General features: G+C 42.3%; 1 protein-coding gene and 1 pseudogene across 5 annotated transcripts in view; one reads left to right on the top strand and one right to left on the bottom strand.

The window, feature by feature from the left end:
• Positions 1 to 23,474, top strand: part of CACNA1C (calcium voltage-gated channel subunit alpha1 C) — a 713,310-nt gene that overhangs the window by 175,075 nt on the left and 514,761 nt on the right. The window lies entirely within an intron of this gene.
• On the bottom strand, positions 10,561 to 10,919 carry LOC150012469 (small ribosomal subunit protein eS12-like; annotated as a pseudogene).

Here is a 23,474-nt window from a genome sequence, read left to right as displayed (position 1 = left end):
AATATACAGAAAAAGTTTCTGCATTTAAAGGGTGTTTTCTCTGTGGGGAAGAGGCTGAGCCTCTAAGTGCTGCCTGCTGTCACCAGGATGATTTGAAATTCTGGGTTGCCAAAGTTACTTTTTTTCTCTCTGTATCCAGCCATTTCTAGTAAAGCTTGTTTATTTTTGTGAAAAAAAAAATTTGTTTTAGTTATTTTATCCTTTTGGAATCAGGAGGGTTTTCTGCCTGAATCAAATAATTTTTTATTCTCTCCCTTTTCTCCAATGTAAGATTCTTGGGTTTGACCTCTTGGAGCTAACTAATAAAACTCTGTGTTTACTCTCATGGGCCTTTGCTTATAGTTAGATCAGTTTTATGTCAAACAATTGCAATTCTATAAATTGAAATCCGTTTTTCTTAAATTCCTTAAATTTGAAACTTGCTCTTGGTTACATTTATAGTGACAGTATACCTGTTGTTGTAGGTTTATGTGCTTGTTTGCTTGTGCATTTATTTTTCATCCCTTGCTCATTCAGCTCTCATTCATTGAGTGCCTTCCATACACCAGGCCCTGGGCAAGGGGCATTCAGTTATTGAAGATGTTGTAGGGAAAACACTCGGTTAATCTCTGTTGCTGTAGACGTCAGTTACTGCCAAGTGTGAGATTTGGTGAAAGGCGTGGATTTTCCTGGCGTTTGTCTTTCTTGCTGAATTCTCCTGGTAGTTCGTGCCTAGCATTTCAAGATCTGGAGAGGCGGGGTAGACTTAGAGAAAGTGCTGACCTGGGACCAGAAACCCTCACCTGGCTCTCTGCCCTTAGGCAAGTTGCATAACCTTTCTGAGCTTGAGTTCCTATCTATTTCTTGTGCTAATTATACCTACTTAACCCACAGGCTTTTTGTGAGGAGCATTATCTCATTAGAGATATGGTTTTAAAAGCTCTTTGAAAATTGTGCAGCATTATTCAAATGGAAAGTATTGTTATTTTTGTTATTGAGTGCCTAATTTCACAGGAGAGGTGGTGACTACAGGAGATAGGGCATTATTATTACCTTGTAGCTCTGTCACTGTGCTGGGTATCTCTCTTGTCTTTGGGTTGCAGAAGGGGTCTGCAACAGAGACCAGAGAATGGGCCCACCTTTGAGTTTAGGATCAGATTCAGTTGCAAGACTCAGTTGGAGAATCCTGTAATAGTAGCTGAAAGAAAGGAAAGAGATCTTGAGACTCTCTCTGGACCTTTTCTTGCTCCATGATTTTAGTTATACCCAGGAAAGTCTTCACTTAGAAAGTGGCCCCTGAACATGGCTATTATCAGCATCAGAACCAGAATTATCTTCTTACAATCATCATTAATAAAATAAATATTTATAGAGTAGCAATATGTGACAAGGAACATACAGTTTGGTTGGGGAGTCAGGATAAATTGTATGTAATTAATTCCTCACACCGGGGCCCAGGGGAAGAAAGCGCCAAGGGCTGCAGGAGACAGAGGAGAGGACAGCCCTGGGAAAGGGCACTGAGAAGCGGTGGACCTTGACCAGAAGAAAGGACAGGATTGAGACAAAAGCAAAACCACCTGGAAAGGCACCCCATGTTTTTCTTATTGATAGCATTTAATTATGTGTTTCTCCATTAAGTTTGATGAGATTGCTGTCTACTCTCAGTACTTCATTGTGTTTACCTGCCTGGTAGGAAGAAGAGCATAAAACCTAACTCATGGAGCCTCTTCAGCATTTCCTCTCTTTTTCACAGAAGGCCTTTGACATTTCAGACCCTGAATCATTCAAGGTAAATGTTTAAGGGTTAATATGACCCAAGAAGGGCTAGATGTGGGGGAGGAGGACAGAGGGATAGTGGCAGAAAAGAGGGCAGCTTGAGCCCCAGATGAGGGCCAATGAGAGGGAGACAGACAGGTTCTCCTGAAGAACACTTCAGCCTCTCCAATTATCAAAGCAAATTCATTTCCCTCTAAGGCATATCTCTCTCTGTCCCTAGCTCTGCCCTTGTTCCTATCTCTATATCTACAAAATTCAGTGCTTTAAGGATGAGAGCTGGCATTTAGGGAAATCAAAACAGATCACTGAGACAGGTGGCAATCCCCCAAAATGTTGAGATTTGCTTGTGTAGTGATTCAGAAGCCTCAAAGGAATTGAGCATTTGAAGTTAAATTTCAGGAAACGGAGCCAACCATAGAGGAAGGACAGTTAGAAGCAGTGTACTGCAGGGGTTGATTATTATTCTCCTGTAGCCAGGCCAGTCTCCCTTCCCGACAGCAAGTTTCTGTGTGACGCTAATATAATGCGAGGATTATTGACAGCTTCCTCAGGCAGCCTTGGGGAGCAAAATGCCATTTATGGGCAAAGCTTTATTGCTGTTGGGGCTTCACCAAAATGACCTGCTATGAAATGGTTTCCAGGGATCTGTTGCTTCTTTATGACGTGTTAGAGAATTTGTATGAACTCAGTTATTGATAGAAAAGGCACACGGTGAAGCAACGGAGAGAGAAAGATGGAGTGATGTTCAGAGTTAACTGGAGGAACATGGAAGATGAAGAGGGAAGTGGAGAGGAGGCATGTTCTTAGGACACTAGTATGTAAAAGGAGGCCATGCAAATACTATGACCAAATTGGAAGGAGAGGGAAGTGTGAATTATAGAGTGAAAGTCACTTCTTTCAACTCTCTCGAACCTTTTGGGAGATTTCTTTTCATAACAGGCAGCACATTTTCTCCCAGGTGAATCATTTTGAAAAATGTACCCCTTAACACTTGGGTTTCTGTGTTTTTAATCCATAATCCTTGGATTACCACTGTCAGTTGCACAGGGTCCCACTGGAGAGCAATACACCGTCAGCACATCTGGTAGCAGTTAGGAGGATGCTGGGAACAGGAATGTATTTATTTGACTTCCAGGGCTTTTTTATTGTTTCTATGTTCACATGCATATATATACACACATGCACTTATATAAAAGCTGTCAAATCTTTCAAAAACTTTTGAGGGAATTAGCATTACAAAGTCATAAAGGCATCTCTGAAGGGACTTCAGAATAGAGGAAGAGGTGGGGAGAAGCCTAAATACATCACTCTGCAGCAAACCAATCATCCACACAACCGCGGAAATCTCTGATAAATCTGTGCAATAAACTCCTTCCTCCTGACAGTTCTCTTTGGAAACGGCAGCTTTGCCTTTCATATTAAAATATTGCATTGAAAAGACCTGCCATGGAGATATTGATCCCACTTATGGGCAAGGAGGTATCTCTCTTGAATTTGTCTTCCAGCCACTGTTTAGAGATTCCACATTTGTCTACCTAACCAAACCCTCCTCTCGGCTAGGCCAGGGCTTCCTGCTTTCTGGGAGAATTCCATGTATCTCTATTGATGCTATCTTGGAAAGCAGGAGTCTAGGAAAATCCCAGCTGCAGGAATTCTTAGAGTAGTATAGAACAGGCTACTGTCTTTTCTGGTTTTCAATGATATGTTAATTTTCCTGACTATTAACTGTCTACCACACAAAAGGGTTTCTTGGATCAGGACTGCCCTAGAGTAAGAGATGGTGGCCTCAAGTGCAGCGTGAGAGCTTTGTGTCAGCTGAGGGCAGAAGGTGGACCTGGAATTAGGAGAACCAGTGCCCAAATAAGGAAGCCCAACTCTTAGCGGGCACATATGGGTCCAGGCTGAGCAAACCCCAAGGCAGGGTGTTGAGGTATCAAGCACAGAGATCACATGGTGGAAGTCAGGGATCCAGCAGGAGAATGGGCAGCAGAGAGCCGTGATCTGATGGGATCTGGTGGTGAGAGGAACAGCCCCCATAAAGGGGCCGGTGCCATTTCCATTAGCTCAGGAGCTTTCTGTGCTCCTGAGAAGCTGGCACTCAGTCCCAGGTCTGGATGGTCTGGAGTTTGCAGGTGGAGATGAGTCAGGGTCTGGCTGGAATATGGATGAAATGGCAGAATAGGAAAGTCTTGGCCTTGGTTTCTGGAAGAACCACTGCATGGAAGAAGGCATGTGTCCATTAACTGACTGACAAACAGAACTCAAAGGAATAAGGGAATCCCACCACCACCTCAATCTTCCACCACCGCCTGAGGAACAGAGCAGAGGACGTTTCAGGATGAGTCTCATGCACTCAGAATGAGGAATGCCCACCAATGAGGAAGAAGAGTCTGTTCATAGCACAGTATCCTATTCAGAGAGGGCTGCCAGGCTATAAAGCAGCATTGATGCTGCAGTGCATTCCCTCCCCTCTAGAAAGTCAGGTGGCTTTAGAATAAGATAAGGCTAATTTTATTGCCTCTGTGAGTGCTGAAGGAAAGAGCGTTTGGTGAAAAACATGTATGGGTTGGCATGAAGTGATACTTATTTACATTGGTGTGTTAAAGACAATGACACAGAGTCAAAATTTAACCTGCAAGTTTGATTTTTCAGATTCTTCTGCTTCTCTCCTTCTCAAGGGAGACCTGTCTCTACCTCTTCTGTTTTCTTGATTTAATGACAGTCCCTTTCAAAGCACTTTGGGTATACTTCTTAGGAAGATGATTGGGAAACACAGTGTTTGTGTTACCTCTGGCAGGTGCCAAGGGTCTGAGGCAGCCTGTGTCATTGTGTAGTGTGTGCTTTCCTTTGTGTCGGTTGTCTCTTATGGCTGAGTTTACTTTTGGTCTGTCTGACAATTATGGAGAACTGTGAGTAACAGCCACCGATTTCATTGAGTTCCACTGAACTCTTGTGCATTGTTCACAACAGACTCTACACGTGGTTTGAGATTCCTGTAGATGCAACTAAACTCAACTGTGGTAGGAATCAAGGTTTATGGATCATTGGAGCTGAAAGAAAACTTGAAGATCAGCAATCTAATTCTGACTTTACAAGATGAGGAAACTGAGGCTAAGTAAGATTTTGCTCGGATCCAAATAAAATTGAATTCACCTTTATTGCAGCCGGTATTCTTTGTATACTCTGCTGGCTGACTGGTGGTAGCTAGAAAATGAGGTTTGGGATGGCAGGGATGGGTGTCTGACTGAGGAACCGTTTTGTAGACTTAAAGCTGTGCTCATCATTTCCAAGGCATTTGCATAGGTTTGGTGTAGCCAGGACCAAAAATCGTTTTTCCCTTTTCAGGAGTGACTCTGTACAAGAGACTCACTGGCTTTGGACTCTGTCCCTATCACACCCCTTTCAGTAGCCGGGCCAAGAGATCTGGCCAGGAGGCTCAGTACATCCCAGCCAGAGAACAAGCACTTGTCATAGAATGAGTCGTGAACCTGGGCGCAGAGCCAGGTTTGTAGAAATGGCTTTGTGTTGATGAAGGAGGCAGGTTTATACCGTGTCTTGGCCTCTGTTATGATGACATTGCTACAGAAATGTAGGGATGACACCAGGCCACTTGGGGAGACATTTTAAGCTTGTTTTCTACCCTTTCAAATGCATAGGCTGGTGGACCCTCAGGGATCCATTCTGATACATGGGTGGATGAGCCAAAAATTGGGCAGAGGTTCATTTCAGTAGCTGTTACCTGCCAGTATATACTGAACCTCTGTTGCCCCAGGGATGTAGCATGCCTCAGACAAATTCTGAACTAAGCAGTGGTGTGGCAACCACTGGATCACTTATAGTCAGCCTATCTGGGCAGAGTTTAAACCCTCGTGCTTCTAGTGCCTCAACTAGTCTGAGACGTTTGGAACTCAATCCCTCATTGATAATCATGGTCATGGTCGGTTAGCTTGGGGATAACATCAGTTGTGCAATTCTGTAGTGAGCCACAACGCACTTGACCACATTATGGCATACACATGGTGGGGTGATTCATATAAAACAGGGCACAGGCTCTATTAGTGACAAACTCATGGTCACTCATATCTTTTCTCCCTATCTTTTATAGTGATAGAGTTTTCAGTTTGGTACATCACTGCCTGGAATAACAAACTACAGTTTGCAGCCCTTGTGGTGGGTGAGGCTGTGGGACTAAGTTCTAGCCAATGGAATGTCAGCATCAGAGTGGGGACAGCTTCCAGGTTTGGCCCTTGAAGGGAAAGGTGTGCCTTTTCCCCTCACCTCCTTCCTGCTGGCATAAATGCAATCACAGTGAGGGGCCATTTCAGATCCTGCTGACCTCAGCAGCACCCCAGGGCTGGAGGAGAGACAGTGCCGAAGGCGCCTGCGCTGCTGGCAATGGTGAAGGAGAGACATCCTAGCAACCTGGATGTCCATGTGAGAGTGGATAGTGACTCGCCTATGTCAGCCCTGCTGTTTTAGTCTCTGTCAACTACAGCTTAATTTATAATTTGTTATACCTTCCCTGTTGGGATTCTCATAAAACTTTCGGTAGCAGTTGTATAGCATGGCCAAGTTGAAGTGCCATGAAAATGGCAGGATGCCAGAACCAGGTTGTAGAAGCCCATTGTTTCTGTTCTTCTCCTCTGGTTTCCATCTCATACGGGGCTGGTGTACTCTTTGGGGAAGATGGTAAATCCCACTGGTCTCGGTACTGCGACCCTTCATACTGGGAAATACAGGGCTATTGTCCCATTGTGCATGCTCCTAGTGATTGGAAGTGGTGACCAAGAATTAATATTGGGTGATCGGCGAAGGCTCAGGGAGTTAGTTACAGAGAAAAGTGGTTTGAAGCATTCGGCTCTCCATCATGCTCAGCCTGGCACAGACCAGTAGAATGAAGGCTAATAGCCTCGTTTCTGATTTAACTTTAATAATGAATGTTAGTGTCTAAGGAGTCAATGTGGTACTTGGTTCCACTTTCAATCCTACTTGTGTCTCTTGGTCCTAAAATAGACTTCTATAACTTGCCTGAGGAACCAACTGGCCCTTATTCTGGAGATTAGTGAGAGAGAGCACTCGTGTGGAAGGAAGCGTTCTACTCATGTAACTCCTCCATTTTAGGGTGGGCCACTGTTTGTTTGTTTGTTTTTTAATTGGGGTAAAACACATATAACATAAAATTTACCATCTTAATCATTTAAAGTGTGCATCCAATACAGTTCGGTGACATTGAGTACGTTCACCTTGTTGCACAATCATCACCACCATCCGCATGCAGAACCTTTTCATTTTTTCAAATTGAAACTTTGTAATCAATAAACACTGACTCCCCATTTCCCCCTCCCCTTCGGCCTGACAACCACCATTCCACTTTCTGTGACTCTGAATATGAATATTGTAGGGACCTCCTAGAAGTGGAATTGTACAGCATTTTTTCTTCTCTGACTGGAGGTGCTTTTGACTGAGGTGGATGAATTCCCTGCTAGTGGGAAGGAACAAGGGACTGCGCTTATTGGGAATATAGACTCCAAACTGTAAGTCTGCCCCTTTTCTCCAGTGTAGGCTGTAGCAGCTCTCTGCTGAAATGTCTTCCATCATTTCATCTTTTAAATTTCCTTACTGGGAGATGAAGAGAATGGTGTCTGACTTCTTCATTTGGAAGCACACAGGCATGGCTCATAAATAAGATAGTGGGAATGTACTTGGCGAAGTATTAAATATTGTCTAGCTCAGAAAAGCTAAATGATCACAGAATTCCTCCAAGTTCCGCTGCTTTAATTGTGGTTTCGGCTGTCCTCAGACCTTTCTTTTTCCCTTGCCCCCTTTGCCCCCCGCTCCCTACCTCCCAGAATGCTGGGCAGAAGTTCTTTTAAATTCAGGAAAAAAGGTATGACTTCACCTTTTCCCCCAGTGACACTCTGGAAATCTCTTCTCCGACAAGGGAATTTCCTGTCTAAAAGTCAACAGGAGGCCTTCCCAGAGGATTGTTTTTTTCTCTTTAGGCTCTCCATTTAAAAATCTTGGGTGCTTCCTGACAAAAGGAGGCTTTGTCATCTCCCCCCAGTGACAGGCTACTTAGAAAACAAACTGAGAAACCCTATGTCCCACGCCAGCCATGTGCTGCAGAGACCCGCTAGGGAGGGGGAGAGGCTGATAGGCTTGAGAAAGGCTGAGCCTCAGGTGACCTGGCAGTAAGACAGAGGGTAGGTGATCAGAAAGCAAGGACTGTCGGATTGTCTCATGAACACCAACTCAGCTGTATAGAGCGCCTTCCTTCCTGCTAGAGTCCTGCCCTCTGTCTCATTCATGGTGGTCAGGGCCAGCTGTGTTCAGTATCTTAGCTGCTCACTTAGAGATAGGGACAGTAAGGTGTTAGAGCAGTGGTTCTCAATCTTCCTAATGCCGTGACCCTTTAATACAGTTCCTCATGTTGTGATGAGCCCCAACCATAGAATTATTTTTGTTGCTACTTCATAACTGTAATTTTGCTACTATTATGAATCGTAATGTAAATATCTGATGTGCAGGATGTATTTTCATTGTTACAAATTGAACATAATTAAAGCATAGCGATTAATCACAAAAACAATATGTAATTATATATGTTTTTTCCAAAGGTCTTAGGCGACCCCTGAAAAAGGGTCATTTGACCCCCAAAGGGGTCGTGACCCACAGGTTGAGAACCGCTGTGTTAGGGGAAGGGAGACTTCTTGCTGAGGCTGAGGCTCATGTGAGCCAGTGAAGAACTCAGGATTAGGACTCAGGTTTCCCAGTGTGGAGTCTTGTGTTTGAGTTTAGAGCTCATGGTATTGCCAACTGCAGCTCCGACACCACAGGATTTTCCCAGGAGAGAATCCAGGGCTCTGGGACAGAAGTCAACTGAGGGCTCACCAAGCGGTTTCTATATGAGGAGACACTAAAGCCCAGAAAATCCCTCCTCTTATGATTCCTACCCAGACTGTGCTCTTCCTTCTCTCAATTCCAAAGACACAGAATATCTGATCAGAGTTTAGCACACTGCTTTGCATTGTTTTTTCACAGTTTCTGTATCAGTCTTGGCTTGCCAATGAGACAGAGGCTTTCTATAGGATAGAGGGCAGGTGGGTGCTTCACGATTGCTGTATTATGTTGACAAAGCTCCCTGAAGCTCGGTGGTCCCCCAGACTTGTTTCAAGGGGAAGCTCTGTGTTCCTAAAACCCGTCCCGCCCTCCTGGGCTGTAGGTGCTGCAATCTCCCTCTGTATATTGAGTTAGAGGAGGATGAAAGATCTTTCTACTGGTGAATCCTGAGGCATTGTGGGAAGCCTTTCATAATGCAGACATAATTCTCTGTGCTTAAAATCACTTAAGTGCACACACATGTGCACACACACACACACACACACAGTTATACCCCTGATATGTAATGGGCCTTGTTTTTCATGGAGGACATTGAACACAAAGAATACATTTTCTCTGATGGCTGTTCCCTTGGTGTGGCATTAAGTTACCTGTAGATAATAGGATCTTAGAGGTCGTGTGGTAATGGTGCAACACCTGCCCTCCACAGATGAAGAGACTACAGCCTAGAGAGCTGAAGAGGCCAACACGCTTTGTGACTTAGATACTTTTATCTCACTTGGGCTCCAGTTTCCTTATCTGAAAAAAATAGGATTACCCTAAAAGGATTTTAAAGGAGGTTTTAAAAATTCTACTCCAAATGTGGTTTAATTGCCATTTTCTTACTATTTTTTGGCCTTACAACTGACTAGAATAACTGAATTGTTTATTAAGGAATTTCTGACTTTAGTCTATTTTCCTCATATAAAGAATTAGTCATAGAGATTCATGTCTCCTGGGGCTATGGCTGACTTAAAAAGCATTATAAGAATATTTTGGATTGCTGAGAGAAGATACTGACCACCTCTGAGAAGACATCACCAAGTCAAAACCAGGGTATCTTCTGATGAAGAAAGGGCATGTAGACTAGTTTCGAACTACCCAGAGGTGGGAGAATGAGCCAGACAGCCCTGGAAAGCCATTTTAGGGGAGTTTAGTCACTGCTTTGAAAAGCCTAATTATGTTCCACACTTCAGAGAGAAATATTTCTGAATGTGAGGATTTTCTCTTAAACTCTGAGTGAATTACTTAACTTCTATTTCTTTACTCCACAGGTCCCTAACACCTCTCATTTTGATCGTTAATATTATGAAATGTTTTTCATTAAAGGGTAAAGATGCAGAAAAAAATCAATAGCCTAGACATAACAAGAATGGATCTGAAAAACATAACATTGACTGAAAGAAGCAATACAAAAGAGTATGTCCAATATGACTCCAGTCATATAAAACTAAAACCAGGTAGAACTAAACTGTCTTTTAAGGTACATATACATAAGTGGTAAAACAATGAAGGAAAGTCAGGAAATGGGTATAGCAAAAGTCAATGTAGTGGTGTTGACTGGGAGGAGGAATAGGGTCATGTTGGGTGAGTGACACATGAGAAAGGGCTTCTGGGGTACTGGTGGGGTGTGTTCTTGATCTGAATGGCAGATTCATGAGAGTTTGCTTTTTAATTATTTATTAATCTGCAAAAATATGTCTTATGTACTTTTCTAAATGTATGCTATATTTTACAAAAATAGAAGAAATGATATGGAAATCAGAAAAAAAATCCTCATAGCAGTTTAGAAATTGCAGATAAATTTGGCAGATTGAATGCTCTCTTCCAAAACCACAAAATTTCATAAACTACAAAGACAAAAATAAATGGAAAAAAGAAGACTTAGCAACCATATATACACATGAGGGCTCAGTTTTTATTTGTTCATTTTTTGTATTTGAAATATTCTTGGGTGACATATTTGGCCCGAGATTCTTTGCCATGGTCCTTAACAACCACACAACTACAGCCAGCTGCTTTACAGGGCTTTCTTTCGCTGATGATTTTGCAGAGGCCCACCCATTCCTCTAGTTTCTGGTTATGACCAACCTCAATGAAGTTAATCTGGTGTTCAGTGCACAGTTGCTCTACCGGTTTTTTTTTTTTTTTTCCTTTATTTTTAGCAGATTTTTCTACATAGAACCATCACAGTTGGATGGCACACACAAATTTCATGAGCTAGGTAGGCCATGGTGGGCAAGAGCATCCTTCAGCACCTCTCTAAAAGCAGTGTTAATGTCCATTCCTCCCCAAAGAAACAATGTCTTCTTTGGCCATTGTGGGCAGAGTTGAATCCTGAACTTAGTGGAGAGGCCCTGACTCCATGCAGCCCTGTGGCAGCAGTAACGGTGTTTTGAAAGCTAGAAAGTAGATGGGCAAGTAGAAACTGATGTAGCCTGTACAATTGACTGAATCCTAAACTGCAATGGGGAAAATTGAGACAATTAAACTTGTAGTTGACAACCCCCCAAATGTTTGGGAATTAGTGGTTTCAGATATCTTTGGAAGCAGTGGGGAAAATGGGGCTAAAAACTGTAAAATTGGTTCAAAGTATGTTTAAGATATAATTAGATCCCAGATACCCACTCCAATTCTAGCAGCCAACACTTTTTGTCACTTCAGATGAAGATGGGAGGGTGAAGGAGAGGCTCTCTGGACTGGGGCATGGCTGGCATAATTAAGGGGGATACTAGGGGTGAATATAGGGACTGAGACTTCTGAGCTTCTCCCCATGTGGCTCTCACAGTGCCAGCTTCTGTGCCTATACTCTCTAGGCTGCAGATTTGAACATCCTTCTGGTCGAGCAGATGCCTAAAGAAGAAAGCTCTAAAGATACATCAGATTCTACGTGACAGAATGATTCTATAGCGAAGCCTGCTTGACAGGTCCCACTTACTACTCTGAGTGTCCTGTCAGTTTTTCCATTCTTGACTATCATTAGTCAATGAAAGATACCTAGATATTTGAGTAAGTTCCTTAAAATGAAAATAGATACCAAAACAAACAAGCAAATGGTACATATTTAAAATAGAATATACAAGGCTGAGAAAACTTAAAGCTAAAACACACCACCATCACCAACATTTCCTTTTTTTTCTGTCTTGAGAGAGATAAGAGAAGATGCTACATGCTGAAACAGAAGGTGATTTTTATGTAACAGGAAAATTCAAGAAACAAAAAGGAACTCTTGGAAATGAAAAATGTGATATCTGTGGGCTCTGAGTGGTTGAAAACAAAATTGATGAATCTTTAGGAAAATTGGGGGAAAAAATCACAGAAGGAAATCAGAAAAAAATATGACAATTAGATGACCAGTCTTAGTCCAATGTTTGAATGCTAGAATTTCCAGAAAAAAAGTTAACTGAAACAAACAATGGGGAGGGCGTCATCAGTGAGACAGTTCTAGTACAGTTCCTAGCTCCAAGGGCTGTTACGTCCCTGGTTGAAAGAACTCACTTAGTGCACACAAATGGGTGAAATAGGCCTATACCAAGGGTACATCATTATGAAATTTCAGAAAAATTGGGACAGTCAGATGATTTTATAAGTTTCTAGGAAGAAAAAATATATCACAAAGAATCAGGAGTCAGCCTGGTTTCAGGTGTTTTAACCTGGGAAACTAGAGGACAATGGGCAGCACCCTCAAATGTTTGAAGGAACGTGATTTTCAGTTAAGAATTTCATATCCGTCTGAACTATCAAACAACAAGTTAGAACAAAGACATTTTCAGGTCTGTAAAGGTTTCAACAACAACAAAAACAGCAACTCCCCTACTCCCTCCTCAAAAACCAAAACCAAACAATGTAGCTTCTATGCACCTTATGAAGCTAGTGGAGGAAACTCTTCACCATAGGCGGGAATAAAGCAAACCAAGGCCAATATGGAATTCAGGAAACAGTGGATCCAGCATGGGAGAGGCCATAGAATGTGGAAAGGGGATCCTTCAGTTATCATGATCCAGACATAGGATTTTGATCCAAATTAAATTATGGTACATCTATTGAGGACAATGTGTGGGGTGAAAGTGTTAAGTCTTCACTTCCCATGGTAGGAAAAAAAAAGTTAAAAACCAGCAAGGAGCTATATAAGCATATTATTTTAAACTATGAAATTAAATACCTAAAGAAACAACTAAGAAATTGGAAGTGGTTGTTGTTAGGGAAGGGGAAATGAGGAGTAAGGAAGGGAACTGTCAATTTGATTGATTGATTGATTGATTACAATGATCCTTTTAGAACTATTTGGCTCTTTAAATTATGTGGACTCGTAACAGATAAAAATTGGAAAAAATAAATAGGTTATTGTGGAGAAGTGGCTATCTTCTTTGGAATTATCTCGCATAAAAATAAAATGAGAGCCCTATGTTGTCCATTCATTTATTCAACAAAACTGTTTTTGAGCCTCTGTTAGGTGTGAGGTGTTGAGGCAAGTTTCCTTTTTGGCCTTTGCCCTTCTTCATCGCTCCCGTTCTGGATCTTCTGCCAGGACCCTAAGTTTAAGGATGTAGGTACCGCCTGTCCCAGACCCTCTCTCCCTAGATTTCTGCTGGGTGTGGCTGTGGCTCTAATGCAGTCTCAGTTATGCTTTCTTCATGCTCTCAAATGGTAGGTTGTCAGGAGTGAGAGTTTTTGCTTTTTCTTCTAAAGGGAAGAGGTGCGCCATAGCCACAGTTCCTAGGGGACACAGTGCCTGACACGTAGTGAGCACTTGATAGATGGATGACCATGGTGGCACGGACATGTGTGTGTTTCCTCTCTCCTCTGCAAGGTGAACCGGATAGCCACCATACTGCGTCCCCAGAACACCCCTAGCTTTGGCAGAATTGGGTCATTAGGGAGGCTCTGCTTCAGCCCTTCTCATCCCCCAGTATTTAAACTTCTGCTGCCTGAAATTTTATTGTTTGAGGTTCAATACTTTGAGTCTTGAAGTATATTTGGAATTTAAACAAATCACAGATGTCTCTAAAAAGAAAAATGCTGTGAACCATTATCATGGTAATTTCCAAACTGGAGTTCCTCACTCCTGCGCCTAATAAAGGGCATAATGATGCCAGAGAGCTCTTTTTTAATATTTCAAACCACCTCATGGGAACTGTCCATTTATTCAAGATGAGGCTCTAAAGAGTAACTAAAATGTCAAGGTTCTTTGCTCTTAGTTGAAAGAATATCTATTGACTGGTATGGTAGCTCTAGTTTTCCCATGCTGATGTGATGCTCTGGTTAGTAGCCAGCTATCTTTGGTAAGTATATTAATGGCCCATGGAGATAATAATTATCAACACGGTTGGTAAACCCTTCCCGAAGGGTGTGTTGATGTGGTGGAATATGAAAGGGGTCTTTGGGATTGAAGAGATGAAGGCACTGAGTGCTAGCTTACCCATTCCTAGGGATTTGTTGGGAGCTGGGCTGAAGGCAGAGGAGAGGGTGCAAGGATTGTTGTTAGGGCCCCAAAGATCAGCCTCAGTGACCTGCTTCTGCACTTTGGTGAGGCCTAGCCTGAGGGGTGGGTACTGCTCTCCAGCTTGCTCTCTCTTTGCACAATTCAGACACTATCACACAGGTTCACGGCAGCAGGGATAAATGCTCCAAAAGGCAAATGGATCCAGAGAGAACAGGAGCCTCAAGCCATGAGAAATGATGGAGATCATGGCCTACTTTCTTGCCTTGCAGAAGTCACTTGCACTTTCTGGGGCACAGCCAAAGTGCTCCCGCTGGAGAATGGAAGTGTGAGTGGAGATGTGCCAGGATGCTGCTTGGCAAACAGTGGTGTGCCCTGGCCTCCAGTGGGTCTGGCTTCTGAGCCCAGACCGAGGAAAGCCAAGCTGGAGATTGCACATGAAACTCTGCCAGCCTACTTACCTTGTTGGTGACTAAGGGGGTAGACATGGTTTGGGGGATCTCGGTTTTGTTTTGTTTGAGGGAGTGATGTTTGGAAGCAGAGGCACTTGATAAATACACCCTGACCTTCTGTTGCACCCAGAACTGCTATCACTGACTTTGATACTTAGTTTTTCTCTGTTATGATGTGTTCTAATTTTGTGTTTCCTATGAGATTATAAGGTTGCAGACATCATTTAACAGTGAGCCCAGGTTATCTCATCTGTAAAATGCGTATTTTGCAGGTTTGTTGTGAGTATTGGGGTTCAGGGGTTCAGTTTTGGTTCAGATCCTCCCACTCACCCTTTCCCCTTCCTGGGTTCTCTCGGAGAGGATCTTACAAAAAAACAACATCCAAATGAGACATGGCTGCTTTCTTGAAGTGCTTGGCCAGCACCTGATAACCACCCTCCTATTGAGGCCCCTTGTTCCCTCCCCCAAGTCCAGACCAGCTGGCTCAGAGCAGCAGGTCATGGCCTGTTTGTCCAGCCAGGGTGAGGGTAATGATTTCACCTCTATAGAGACCAGCCTCCACTCACCTTGCTTTCCACTTGGAGACTGGGAATGCAAGAGAAATTTAGAGGAAATGAACCAGAAAAGTTCACAGAGGGATATGGTCCATTCTTCTTTATCAAAAATGAATGAATAAGGAGGACATGCTTTTGATGTACAGTAACCCTGCCCATGGAATAACTCTGGGCATAACTACTTAGAACAGCTACTCATCTATAAGGAGAATTAGAAATGGAATGGAAAGAGGGATGCAAGTGTTCTTAATTAATAGCAGAGTAGTAAACAGAGAGCGGGACACGGGGACATTACCTACCTTACAAAGAGAGTTACAGAGGATGGATATAGAACCCCTAGCATACTGCCTGGACCATGGGAAGGGCTTCCCAAAAGGTAACTTATTAATAGTGGTTTGGCCATTCTCAGAGTTGATGTCCATGCTGCATGTGAACACAGAACTTGGCTGAGATGAGATTTCAGTATCAGTGTGCTTTTGTGGACCACCGAGAACCAACACAAAGCAAGTGGCTTTCTTGAGCATCTTAATTTAAACTAGAATAATTTCTGCCCCTCATTTGCTTATGCATATGGAAAACCCATAAGATATGTTTTTGCAATTTAAAAATGTGACCATTGACATTTGTATAATGCTTTAGAATTTACAGTGAAATTTCTCATATGTTGTTTGAACCTAATAACAACTTTGTGAAGTAGGTGGCATGAGTATGCTCACTTTAAAGATAAGGGCACTGATGCTGAAATGGCTTGAGCATGATGCCAAATTCACACAGAAAATTTATGTCTGAGGAGACATAAGTCTCTGGATTCTACGTCCCCTGCTCCTTTCTATAATCCATAGTGCTTCCTCCACACTGCTGCCCATTTTCTTGTAACCGGACTGGTCACTTTTCTTATTAGCTCCTGATGGGAGGCATCATGCAAGCCTTTTCTGTTTTCTAAGAGGCTAAGTAAAATGGCTTTCATCTTGTGGTGAAGGTTTACAGAAAAATGGGATCCAGAAATGTCTTCAAGTCTGGTCCAGGTGCCAGAAGAGTTTGGCAAGTGAGATCACCATTGCTGAGTCAGGCCTTCTCCGCACCCCCCCTGGATTTCAGATGGGTGTTGCAATGACTCTGGCGGCTCTGTGCATTTCCCTTGGCCTCTAAGGCATTCATTCCAGTGATGATGATGGCTTGTCAGGGTCATGGACCTAGTACAAAGCAAAGCTGTTAGTGGCTGATCCCGAACATAACTGGAGCCACCTGCAGGCGGGGGTGGCTTCTCAGGCTCAGGCCTGTAACCAGCTATAGTAAATTGTTCGTATCCCTGTGTGTAGCAGAAATCAAAAACAGCATGTTTGTCTTTAGGTTTGCTTGAATAATTGGAAAACCAAGTTGTCTACTATCATGCTACTCAGTTTCTCCTTTCATCCTCAGGGCCTGCAATGTTCCTCTTCCCTCTCTTTGTCTGTCTCTATCCTGTTTGCCCACAAGACCTGCCTCCTCCATGTAGTCATCATTCCAGAATACATGGGACCCTGGTGTTTGTCATCCAAGTTGCTGCTTTATTAAATATCCCTGTCTTCTGATTGCTTTGTGCTCAGTTATATGGACTCTGTATTCTTTGGGCCACACACCGGGTCTGTGTTGTCTTTCTTCTGTCTCAGAGTGTCTGGATGTGCTGGGCATGAAGGAATGATGACAAATTCATTTGCCGAGACACAGTGAGGATTATTGAAAAAGTAGAGATCTCAAATCCAAAAACCTGGTTTTGTTACTCATGACAAATCCCTTCACATTTCTGGTTTCAGTCCTTATCTGTAAAATAAAAGAGTTGAACTGGATGATCTCTAAGATCTATTCTAAATCTAAAATTCTAGGACTAATTATAGATTAATCAAGAGAGATTCTCATTGTTTTACCTTTGTGCACTCCCCATATTGCAAACTGTTAACTACTGTCTTTGGCTCATCAACTGCACCTATGGTTTGGCTGCGTGTAATTTAAAAAAGTTGATTTTCACGTCTCAGAGGAAGGTCACAGGGGAGAATGAGGGAATATAGGGTAGTGTTTAGAAGCAGAGACTTAGAGTCAGGCAAACGGGTTTAAATTCTTGTCCCACCACTTACTAGTTGTGTGATCCTGAGCAGCTTACTTCATTAAACTCCACTTTTATCATCGTGAATGTGGAGTTAATAATAACAGTTTCACTCGATGATCAAGGATAAGTGAGGCAAAGCATGTGTGGTGCACACACAGTGTTACGCATGGTGGTGGCAGCAATTATTGTATTTGGGAAGCAAAAGAGTGTGTCTTCTAATCATTCCGTGAGCACTTTATGATTTATCAACTACTGGTTGTATTTTAAGACAATACTTTTACCACTTTAATAACCAGTGTAATGATTTGAAGAAAATCATTTCAGTTCAACTAAGAACACTAGCAGTACTAATTATGTACATGATAGCATTTTAATAGAGTCCCATCATTTATGGAATTGGGAGAGACTTACAAAAACATGGATTGACTCTCTGGAGTCTCACATTTCTGGTGAGTGATTTAAACAGACTACTCTTACTTCTACTAGTGAAAATAAATGAAATGTAAACCTTTACTTTTTAACAAAATTGTGAAAACTGGAACAAATTCAAAGATAAAAAAGTGTTTTAGTAAGATTCTTCATTTTTGAGGTGATTTGCTAAGGAGAGACTCTCCAATTTTCCCTGAACTACCAAAAGCAACAGACCTGCTATTGTATTTGCTCCACTGCCCCCCCCCCCATCTGAAGTATTAAAATTGGAGTGGGTCTCAGTGAGCTAAGCAATTGGAGGCTAAAAAAAGGACTGCATCTGAATCAAAATTTTCTAACTTCTTTACTCTGAGATGCTGGGAAGTTCACTTACAAACCCCAGATATCTCAATCCCACCAACTGCGAAAACAACATGATGTTGTGATGAACATAACCTGGCTTTGGAGAGTATTAATGAAGAGAAAAAATGATTCTTTTCTGTGTTATGTGAAATGAATATATGTTGAGTGAGTGTTCCCCTTCCAGTAACTTTTGGCCAGAGTCCAAGTGTGTGTGTGTTGTGGGGTGGCAGGTAGATATCAGCCTGAAGTTCAAGTATTTGTGAAGGTTCCCAGCACATAGTGTCTTTAAGAAATAGAGAAAAGTGTTTGATCAATATAATGTCTTTTCATCAGTGGGGGGGTGAGCTAGACATAGCACTTCCAGATCTCATATGTCTTATCTTGATAATTTATGTTTAACTGAGTTTCATCATTGACTCTCAGAGTCAGAAAGAACTCCAGAATAGAAAGGAGAACCTGGAAGCCAAGTTTTATTATTTACTTATTTTAGATTATTTATTTATTCCTTTTTAGAGAGGGGAAGGGAGGGAGAAAGAGAGAGACACACACACATATCCATGTATGAGAGAAACATCAATTGATCGCCTCTTGTGCATCCTAGCTGGACGCCCAGTCCACAACCCAGGCATGTACCCTGACTGGGAATTGAACCAGTGACCTTTTCATTTGTGGGATAACGCCCAACCCACTGAGCCATACTACCTCAGGGCCAAATAGCCAAATTTTAATAAATACTCAGAGGGCAAAAAGGAATAATGGATCAGTATACACTGCAGAAGATCTGTGGCTAGTGAAGAAATAGCTCTGGATATTAATCCCATTAGTGCTCCAGTGATTTCTCAGAGATTGATGATCTCTGTGGAACTATGTTACATCAGCCCTCTAACCTTTTCCCAATTCCAGTCAGTCCAACGAATATTCTGTACTGTTGGGATGATGGGCTGTTGTGCCTTGTTTCCCCATATTCCTCCTTTTTGTCGCCCCTCCTCACCAGTTCCAGTCAGAAGCAGAGAGATGCCTCCACTCCCAGTTTTTAGCACTTGGAATATTCACTCAACCCCCCTGAAAGACAAGAGAAACTCAAACAAAATGGGGAAGCAGCATGTGCTCAGGTTATCTTTAGGTTGGCTGACCAATTCTTCATATGTTTTTTGTGAATTTTCATGATGGGTAGACACACTATTCTCATGAAAAATGCCTCTTTAAATTAGAAGTGAAATACCTAAGGAGTGTAAAAAGTGGGAGGAAATTTTGCTTCTCTCAAAGTCTTTTTGTTTTGTATGTTGGGAAAAGTAGTTTGCCAATTACTAACCTTGGAAATAACCTCCTCACAGTCTCAGTTTTGTCACAGGTAAAAGGCAATAATAATAATGCCTCCCTCATAGAGTAGTCAGGATAATTAAATGAGTTAGAATTTGGTAAATGCTTAGCACTATCCCTGCCTGGCACCATAGAAGCCACTCCATAAAAGTTGCTAAAATTACATTAACTAGTGTAAGAGAAAGGGTTAGTAGGCATGTTGGGAATTTATATTAAGAAGGAAAACGGTCCTTGTTGGGAAAAGTGGAAATCAGGGAAAAGACTGGCTAGAAGGCTTCCAGGCTTGGAAAAATGCAGGATGTGCACACACATCTGTACTTAAGTGTCTGCATCCTCCTTGCCACAGAAATAACCTACATCAGACACAGTAAGAGGAAAAGGATTCATGTAGTTTCAAGACTGTGTGAGCATGGTACAAAGGTTCTACCCATGAGTCAATAATATTCAAATTCTTAATATCACTCTCAGTTACTTTATTCGTTGCTTCATTCATTCAGTCCACATTTACTATAAAACCTGTGCTCCACATTGTTGCTATAGGTAAAAATGATCCACTCCCTTATCTTAAGAAAGCTGAAGGGGGAGATAGGCAACTAACCAGACAGTTAGACCACAAGTTCCTGAGTGATCAGGAGAAATGTGGTACACTAGGAAGGCTTCTTGGAGCAGTTGATACCTGAAATTAGATGACTAAGAGTTATCTAGCAAGGGGAGAACGGTGTTCCAGGCAGAGGTTGCTGCATGTGCAAAGGCATGGATGACAGAACACCGGTGTGACAGATCCTTGTCTGCTGATTCCAACATCTGAATCATCTCAGTGTCAGTCTCTATTGATTGCCTGTGCTCTTAAGCATGGACTACGTTGTCATGTGTCTAGTAATTTTGGATTGTATTTTGGACATTTACGGTGATCTAATGTAGAGCCTATGGATTCTTTTATGTTCCTCTGAAGAGTATTAATTTTTTGTTTTAGCAGGCATTTAATTTGACTGAACTCAAACACCAAACTTCATCTCTCCTGTGGTGGGAAGAAGGTGAAGTGTCTGATTGGGTCTATTAATCTTAGCTGGAGTGCTTGGAATCTGTCCCATGCATGTGTAGCTTAGGAGTGAGCTAGAGGTTTGAATAGAGTTTATTTGCAGAATTTTGAGCTCCTTTCTGAGGCTTTACCCATTTTGGTATTTCTCCTTTTATTTTCCAGATGCCCCAAATTCTGTCTTCTGCTCTATCACATTTCTATCTGATTTCTAGTCACTCCACAGGGTGCTCATTAGGGCTTGCTCTCAAGCAAAAAGTTGCAAAACCCAGAAAACTCATCCAGTGTTCACTTCTCTCAGGTTCTTCCTTCCTTTTGGTGCTCTATAATACACACAGATAGTTATTTTTAATTTTCTATTAGGTTATAGTTGTGAACAGAAGATTAGTTCAGTATAGGCTACTTTAGGCTCTTGAAAGTAAAATATCCACAATAGATATTTCAAGAACTTCAAGCAGTTCATTATAGTTGGAGGGGTGGGAGTTTGTATTTATGTGTGTATGTGTCTGTATGTGTGTGTGTTGCAGGATATTGAAAAGACACACAGCTAAGCGAAAGGTAGAGGCCAGACCATTAAGAGGAATTTGACCTTTATCCTGAAGGTTATGATAGAGAATTTTAATCAAAAGAATAAAATGATCAGAATTGTGTATAAGAAACATTGCTTAAAATCTGTATAAGGGATGAGCCAGAAGATGTAGGAGGACAAGAGGCTGATGGGTAAAACAGAGTTGAGTTTTCTCCTCTGTAAGATGAGAGGTTGAACCAGCTGATCATTAATGTCTCTTACAGCTCTCGTATTCTTATCTTCCCATCAGTGCCCTCACTGGCCTTATTGGGTCTGGGATCTCCTGTAAGTGTGTCTTTTGCAGAGCACTGTACACAGCCCTTTGCTCCCAGGCTTTAAATTATGCCATTAGAGAAAAATATAGTTGGTGGTCTTCTATGGTTTATGAATAGATTAAGGTAATGGGGGCACAAAACAACACACATGAACGCACCATAAGTAGTTAACATCCTTTTAATTTCTCTGGCTTTCCCTTCAGACCTCCTGTATTACATAGATATTTGGTTGTTTCAGGTGATCTTAAATGGTTTGCTATTAATCTGAATGTCAAAAGACGAGATGGGCCTAGTAGGAACCCATTGCAGAAGGGGCATCCAGATTGGGAGGGGTGGAAAGATATTCTATTACAATCCCATGAGAGGCTCAGGAGATGCTGATGGCAGTGTGATGGCTTGTTGATTTCACACTTTCTGGTTCTCAATCAATAGGAAGGTGAGGGATCCTGAGCTTTGGGATGCCCTGCACCTTCTAGGCAGCTTTCTGGAGAGCAGAGGGCTCCTTTGTGTCAGAGATTGCAGATGACATGCTGAAAAGCAATATCTGTCCTTGCTCAGGAGGGCAGTCCAGAGTTCGGTAGTTCACTTTCAGTGCAACACATTTTTATTCAGTAGGACTTCAGGCCTCTTACTGCTTAAAGCTAGATGAATATACCACCCTTGGCAAATTAATCCTATGTTCAGTTCATAAAACGTCAAGTTTTAGAAGTTACAGAAGTGTCAACGTAATTCTTGCACATGTTGTTTGCATGCAACTGTAAACAAGGCTTCCTCCTGGGATTGCAAAGCCTGATATGGTGACTGGTGAATTACCTTTGTGGCCTTTTATTTTCATGAATGTCATTTTACTCAGAGTTGACTAAATGATATTGTCCTATATGGCTTCTGAATGTATGAGTACACGACTTTAGATATTTACTAGGCACCAGGGCTGGCCCTGGGAATATTCCAGTGATTAAGATACACCCTTTGTCCTCAGGAAGGCCCTAGTTCAAGTATCTGCTCATGGCTTCTCCTTGGCTGCTTGGCTTTGTGCTCTGCAAAATGAGCTTGTAAACATGATGAACCTTTCCATAGTGGTCACTGAATTGAATTTGGTGAAAATACCAGGAAGTGAGAAAATGTGCTTCTGTCATGGGATGTTCAAGTTAGGTCATGTTTGACATTTTTTCAGCTTCTGTTTTATTGGTTTTGGTGAAATCAGGCCTTTGCTTGGACTCCTGTCTAATACTGGAAGATGTTACAAGGCCTGCTCCAAATTTGTCTCCTACTTCCTTGCCTTTGTTCCTGAACTTTCTGCCTTTGGTATAACTCATAACATCATGGATTACCCTCTGGGTCATTATGGGTTAAGACATTGCCTCCAAAGGTCTCCTATTTATAGCACCCGTCATATTGGAAGGAGTTGAGGGAGGAAGCATGTTGACTTAATTATGATGTTACATCTGGGAACTGTGGATGGCAGGAGTGGGAGGTAGGGGTGACTTTCAGGGGGTTGAGAGTGATGCAGGAGAGCATGGAATAGGAAGTCTCCTGTTGGAACTTCAGCAGACTCTGTGCTTCACCCTACCCCCCGCCCCAGTTCTTTTATCCCTACCACTTAGCTCAGTCTTTGGCATGTAGCAGATACTCAGAAAAGGAAAATCCCAGGTTCATCCTTGGCTTATAGTTAGATCTGTGAATCTCAGCCCTGGCTTAAGTCTGTCAGTATTGAGTCATTAAAGGATTCTTTGCATTTTCGGAGAGTGGAATTTTTGCTTCGTCTCATTCTTTTTAATATAGCTTCAGTGTGACCAGGACTGTGAGGAAAGAGGTGGTTTCCCCAATATGAGGACCAGCCTTCTGCTCTGATTTACCTGCTGTGATTTAGGTTAGACACCCATTTTTAGAGGGAAAAGTCCATTTTCAAACAGGAGAGAGTGTGGAGCTGAAGTGTGACCTAAGGAAAGGAGAGGGGCCTGCTGTCCTGCCATTTCATGTATGGTTGTCAGCCAAGTTTGACTGTAGTACTGGGTCTTGGCCCAAGATGGAGAGTATCCACTAATGAGGCAAGTGGCTTCAAGAAGATAAAAATAATTAGTCATTTTTCACTGTTATAGTGAATCACCATCTTAAAGACATTATGTTCCAACTTCAAAGTTAGGGAGCTGAGGTAGAAGACGCCTAGTTCCTACTCCCCGGGGAATGTGGCATGTGTCTAAGAGACGGTGAGCTGGTGGAGGTGGAAGAAGAGGAGCACGCTCTTGTCTGCTGCCTTGCTTTTATGGGGGCAGGAACAGGAGAGAAACAGTGAGTGTATGCAAGTTTGAAGAAGCATGAAATAGGCCAAATGGAGGTACAT

This window comes from Furipterus horrens, unplaced genomic scaffold, assembly GCF_987537825.1.
Source record: "Furipterus horrens unplaced genomic scaffold, mFurHor1.1.pri manual_scaffold_4, whole genome shotgun sequence".
Taxonomy (NCBI): domain Eukaryota; kingdom Metazoa; phylum Chordata; class Mammalia; order Chiroptera; family Furipteridae; genus Furipterus; species Furipterus horrens.
This window is presented reverse-complemented; position numbering and strand designations above follow the sequence as displayed.